Source organism: Chrysochloris asiatica, unplaced genomic scaffold (assembly GCF_000296735.1).
Source record: "Chrysochloris asiatica unplaced genomic scaffold, ChrAsi1.0 scaffold00198, whole genome shotgun sequence".
Taxonomy (NCBI): domain Eukaryota; kingdom Metazoa; phylum Chordata; class Mammalia; order Afrosoricida; family Chrysochloridae; genus Chrysochloris; species Chrysochloris asiatica.
In genome coordinates, this window is record NW_006408716.1 from 2,484,544 (window position 1) to 2,490,799 (window position 6,256).

Here is a 6,256-nt window from a genome sequence, read left to right on the forward strand (position 1 = left end):
CCCCCCCGCCCCCCACAATCACACGTACTGTTTGTGTTTGTATTGGCTTCTGGGTATAATTTGGAAAAAACAGCTAAAGACATCCCTTTTGACCTGTACCTATGGATTTTTATAAAATTTATAAAATTTGTTGGTGCTAAAGTTTTGCTGGTAATTCAATTCTGATCTTTGTCGGCTTATGGATCCACGATAGCTGTTTTAGATTCTGCAGCATATATTTTAAATGACGTCTTTAATTGTAATATTTCTATTTATTGACTTTCTGTTAGCATCAGAAGACTGTAATAATGGACTTGAAATGTTTGCACAAAACTTTGATGGGCACATAGGGATGTAAAACTATTTTGTATAGCAAAACAAGTTAAAATATTTTAGGAAACATCACAAATTTAAGTGAGACTATCTTGAGAAAAGCTGGAATTGATAATAATTTTGTTTTTCCCAAGTTTTCCAGGTTTCCCTCTTATGTTGTTTTAGCATATTTTAATGATAATTTCTTGAAAGGTTAGATAGGATTTAGAGAGAAATAGAATTGGGAAAGAGAAATTGTTTTATCAAAAGTGTTTCAAAGGCAGTGTGCTTATTTATTTTTAATGGGCTACAGACAGTAGCCTCCAAGGGGCCATGTGCAGGAGACAAATCATGCCGCAGACCAAATCACGTCATCGTTAAACTGCTTCCGTGTAGCTCCTTTAAAGCGGAATTAGTAGTAGGTTTCAAACAAATAACCTTCCCAAGGTCATGTATTGTTTTGATCAAGAGGAATGATGGCCAGAAAGCCAGTCCCTCAGTGTTCTAAGGATTCCATTCGAAAGTGTATATTGGTGAGATGGTCTGACCTTTTCTCTATGAGACAATCACAGGCGATGCTGGAGTGGAAATTTCAAAAGTGGCATTTGTTTCCATTTTGACAGGATCTTCCCTTAGGTATCAAAGAATGGTTCAAGTGAATTTGCCATTGAATGGACACAAACTAGTCATGGATTTGGTAATAAAAGTGTTACACAAACAAGTTCTAGTCTCACTTGACTTCACTTGTGCAGAGAATCATGAGAGCTCGAGGAGTTCGTTGCTGGTTTAGATATTGCTATCCAAGTGATTCACAGAGACAAGGCAACTCCATACGTGGCCTGTATTTTGAAGGAAAACAACTGGTCTCGTATATTGCAAACGGAATGCAATCACAGCCTGTGGCCCTAGAGTAAAAAAAAAATGTTGATGAAATTAATAGGTTCCTGATTTATGTAGAAGTTATTATAGCCTAATGAATATTATTTACAAGTCCTTTATTTTTTGGAGGAATGTTTTATATTTTTAATTTATTTTTAACCTCTTAATCTGAGGGAAATATCTTTATTGTCCATTATGTAATTTCATTCTGCTGTGCATAAGGTCGCTATGAGTTGGCACCGACTCGATGGCATCTAACAACAACAACATGTAATTGACTCCAGGAATTTGTTTATTTTAGTCTTTTTCCTGCCCCAATTTTTCCTCTCAGATGATTTCCAGAAATATTAACCCATCAGTTCAGCTTTATTGAGCCTTACTTGGTAGAAGATGATAAACTCGTCAACATAATTATAAAACATAATATACTTTAGAGAAGGAAAAACAGCTAGGATACTTGCAAAATATAAGTATTTGCCTACATTTCTCTTTAAAACCTGAAAGAATATTAGGCCATTCTGCTCCTTGGGGAGAAGTGTTGACTCAGAAATGGAAGAGAGGATATCATCGGAGAGTCACCTTCTCAGACCTGGCCAGATCTCTCTTGATTACTTCTGTGCCAACTCTCTTTTCATGTCCTCCTCCATGGGAATGCAGATCCCTGCTTCTCTTAGTTTCTGGGATGGTGTTGAAGATGGTTCCTGAGGATGAAATTCTATGGGAGTTGGTGAAGTTTCACATTTGTGAAAGAAAATTGGGTAGGCAGAACTATATATTTGATTGTTAATGGAAAAAATACCCCAATTCTTTAAAGAAAGCTTGGACAAAAGAGTTAATCAGTACAGGTGCACGTGATTTTAAAGCATTTTTAGAGAAAGATGATACAGTTAGTTATTTAGAGGTTCCTATTAACTGACACTTTCTAGCATTTTTCTGTTGGAGTCTCATTTTCATTTGTGCAATATTTCCAGGTGTATCAACTACTGTTCATTGTATTTATGTAGATACTAAGGAACTTACTAAGTATTTTAACAAGTAAATTTAAATATGAAAGAGAATATCTGATTTGCACTTTAAATGCGCTTTATTGCTTGGACGTGTGCCTGAAATATCGAAATGCCTCCTGTTGGGTATGACATCATTTGTTGAAATGCATTTCTCTTTAATTGTTGCTGTTTGGAGATAATCAGTACAGCCTTCCACAAAATTACATCCCCAGCATGTCTCTTTTCCTGGTAAAGCACTAAGTTTTCTTTGAGTATTCCATTTCCCCCTTCAGTATTATACTCAAGAGTATCAGAGAGAATGTGACCCGCTCTAGCTGTGTACCACTATGTTCAGTGGCATGGTTGGTGTTACAGACACAGAGATGCACTGCGGTTTCTGCAGTAGTTCTAACGGTTTCCAGGTCTCTCAAGTCTTGGGGGGATGTACTTCAGAATCACCAGATAGGCTTATCATGAAGATCAGTCACACTGCAAAAGATCAGTCATCATGCGCAATAGATTTTATGTTGCTAAATTAGTTGGAGCAGTTGTGTTTGCATGCTTATGCACACATTTGAAAATTAATGATGCGATGGTACAAATACCTGATGTTTTCCTTTGGGGATGACAGTGGCTTTTCTATTTTTCTTAATTCAGATGCTTAAATTCTATTTTTGAATGGTTTTTCCATATCCCCCTTTGATTTCTTTGCTGCAGCAATTTGAAAGTACATGTTTGAATAAATGAGTATGATGGTAGATGTCAATCTCCAACTATGTCATTAATGAATGATACACGGTGTGTTTTCATCTTCTTGAGGTAAAGCCATCCAGTGTTTCCTAGTAAAGCATCGCCATAACAAATTGATACCGACCTTAAAAACTGACATTGTTAACAAAAACAAGCGTCACAATCTTCAGTAGCCACAGTATTGTTTTCCACTGATTTCAAAAACTAGTTCAGAGTAAATACTGTATAATAGACTTGGCTTGTAACATTAATTATAAACAGCAGATGTAAAATCTCTTTCCTGAAAATGTTGGCATTCTAAATATAAATAAACTTCATGATAATAAAAATGATCTTGTCCTCCCACAGTTTGCTTTTTATGTATGTACCTTTTATCCACAGAAGTCAAAATTACCTGGGTTGATATTTTTCTCCAAAATCGATGCGACTTTTGTTACAAACACTTCACTGTATAAATCACACCCCAAAGACGCACTGATTGGGTAGGAGTTGAGCAGTCATTTACTGTTCGGTTTTTACAGACTCTCTATGTTATTTCTAGCACTCCCATGCCTAGTTTAGGAAAATATCCACTTTACCTTAGAAAAATATTGGCTAGAATGATTTTTATTTGATAACACTAGCACCCTAGATTGTAGTGATGTTGTTATTGTTGGTAGGTGCCTTCTAGTTAATTCCAACTCACACTTAACAACAAAATGAAACACTGCCTGGGCCTGGTTGTCCTCACAGTTGTTAGTTTGAGCCCATTGTTGTCATTCCGTCTTGTTAGGGACCTTATTTTTCGTTGACCCTCCACCGTGCCAAGCATGATGGCCTTTTCCAGGGACTGGTCTTGCTGGACATGTCCAAAGAATGATAGAGGAAATCTCATTCCTCTCTTCTAAGGAGCATCCTGGCTGTATTTCTTCCAAGGCACATGTTTGTCCTGGCAGTCCACCGTATTTTGAATATTCTTTGTCAACATAATAATTTAAATGTATAGATTCTTCATGGGTCTTCTTGATTCATTGTCCAACTTTCACATGTGTATTAGGCAATTGAAAAGACCATGGCTTCGGTCAGGTGCACCTTAGTCCTCAAACTGATATCATTGCTCTCTAATACTTCAAGCAGGCATGCATCTTTTGCAGCACATTTACCCAATGTAATACGTCATTTAATTAAAAAAAAACAAAAACTTTATTTTGGGTTGAGTGAAGGTTTACAGAACACATCATCTGTCCCACATTCAACAAATCATACAATGATGGTAATCTCTTCCAAGTTGGTTCAGACTCAGTGACCTATCCAGGGTTTCCAAGGAGCAGCTGGTGGGTGTGAACTGCTGACCTTGTGGTTTGTAGCCCAGTGCAGATCCTACAGCGCTACTGTTGTTGTTAAGTGCCGTCGAGTCATTTCCGTCCCATAGCAACCCTGTATAGGGTTTCCGATGAGCAGCTGGTGAGCTTGAACTGCCGACCTTGCAGTTCAAACTGGCTTTGCAGTCTGGCGCATTAACCCACAGCGCCACACTAGGACTCCACAGTGCTATTAGTTAACAGTATTTACCTCTATTCACTTTAATCCTCACACACCTCCCTGTTGTCGTCCACAACCTTCTTGTGCCAACCTCCCTCTTGTTGTATATAGCCTTCTCCATCACCCAAATTCACATGACTGCTGCTTCCATGAGTGCTGATTGTGGATCCAAGCAAAATGAAGACGGTTACACAGTCTGCCTTAGCCTTGTTTTGACATGATTTTCATCTTTTGCTTCCCATAGATAATAATCATTTTGATTCTTGTGTATCCATCTGGTGAGGTCCACATGTATAGTCACCATTTTTGTTGTTGAAAAAGGTATTTGCAATGCAGAAGTCAATGGTCTTTGACAACTTCAGTTCCATTTACCGTATTTACTAGTAGAGGTGTGAGGATTTGTGTTATTCTTTATATTGAGGTGCAAGCCATACTGAAGACTAGTCTTTCTTTGATCTTCAATATTATAAGACCTTTACATTTCCAGCAAGCATGGTTGTGTCATCTGCATATCACAGGTGGTTACTGAATCTCCTCCAGTCCTGATGCCACGTTGCTCATACAATCCAGTTTCTTGGATTATTTGCTCAGCATACAGATTGAGTGAGTGTGGTGAAATCATACAACTCTGCACACCTTTTCTGATTTTAAACCATTCAGTATCCCTTATTCTGTTTTAACCACTGCCTTTTGGTCTATTTACAGGTTCCTCAGCACAATTACGTGTTCTGGAATACATATTCTCAGTGTTAACCATAGTTGGCTGTTGGTCCACACGGTCAATTGCCTTTGCATAGTCAATAAAGCCCAAGTTTACATCCTTCTGTTATTCTCAGCCAAGATCCAGTAATGATATCACTTATTCCACATTCTCTTCTGAATCCAACTTGAATTTCTGACAGATCCCTGTTTGATAAACTGCTGCAGTCATTTTTGAATGGTCTTCAGCAAAATTTTACTTGGTGTGTGCTATTAATTACATTATCTGATGATTTCTACATTCCATTGGGTTGCCTGTCTTTGAAATGGGAATAAATACGGATCTCTTCCAGTCTGTTGGTCAAGTACTGTGTGCTACATTTCTGGGAATAGCAACCGAGTATCTCCAGTGCTGCATCTGTTTGTTAAAACATTTCATTTGTATTCCGTTAGTTCCTGGAGCCTTGCTTTTCACCAGTACTTTCAATGTGGTTTGGATTTCTTCCTTCAGTACCAGCGGTTATTGATCACACAATACCTCTTGAAGTGGATGAGCACTGACCCGTTCTTTCTGGTACAGTGTTTCTGTGTATGGCTTCCATCTTCTTTTGATGCTTCCTATCTAATTCAATATTTTGTGCCTCAATATTGCATGCCAAGGTTTGCATTTATTCAATTCTTGCAGTTTGAAAAATGCTGAGCATGTTCTTCCCTTTTGGTTTTCTAACTCCAGGTCTGCACATTTCATTATAATATTTTCCTTTGTCTTCTTGAACTGCCCATTGGAATTTTCTATCTTAACTTTTTATGTCTTCATTTCTTCCAGTTGCTTTAGCTTCTCAATGCTCAAGAGCAAGTTTGAGAATCTCTTCTGACATCCACTTTTGTCCTTTCTTTCCAGTCTTTACTGAATGTTGATCCCAAAGGTGGTAATAGCCAGAGAGTGGCTATAGCCTATCAGGGACCTTCTCCCAACCAGGAGTGACTCAGTGCTTCTGATGGAAACCAGGGAATGCTAAGTCATTGCTATGCACGCCACCAGTTTAGAATGGTGTCACACTGTTCTATAACCTTTGAGTATATTTCTAATTAGTACAGTTCTTCAATTTCATCATCCCCTGCTTCAGTGG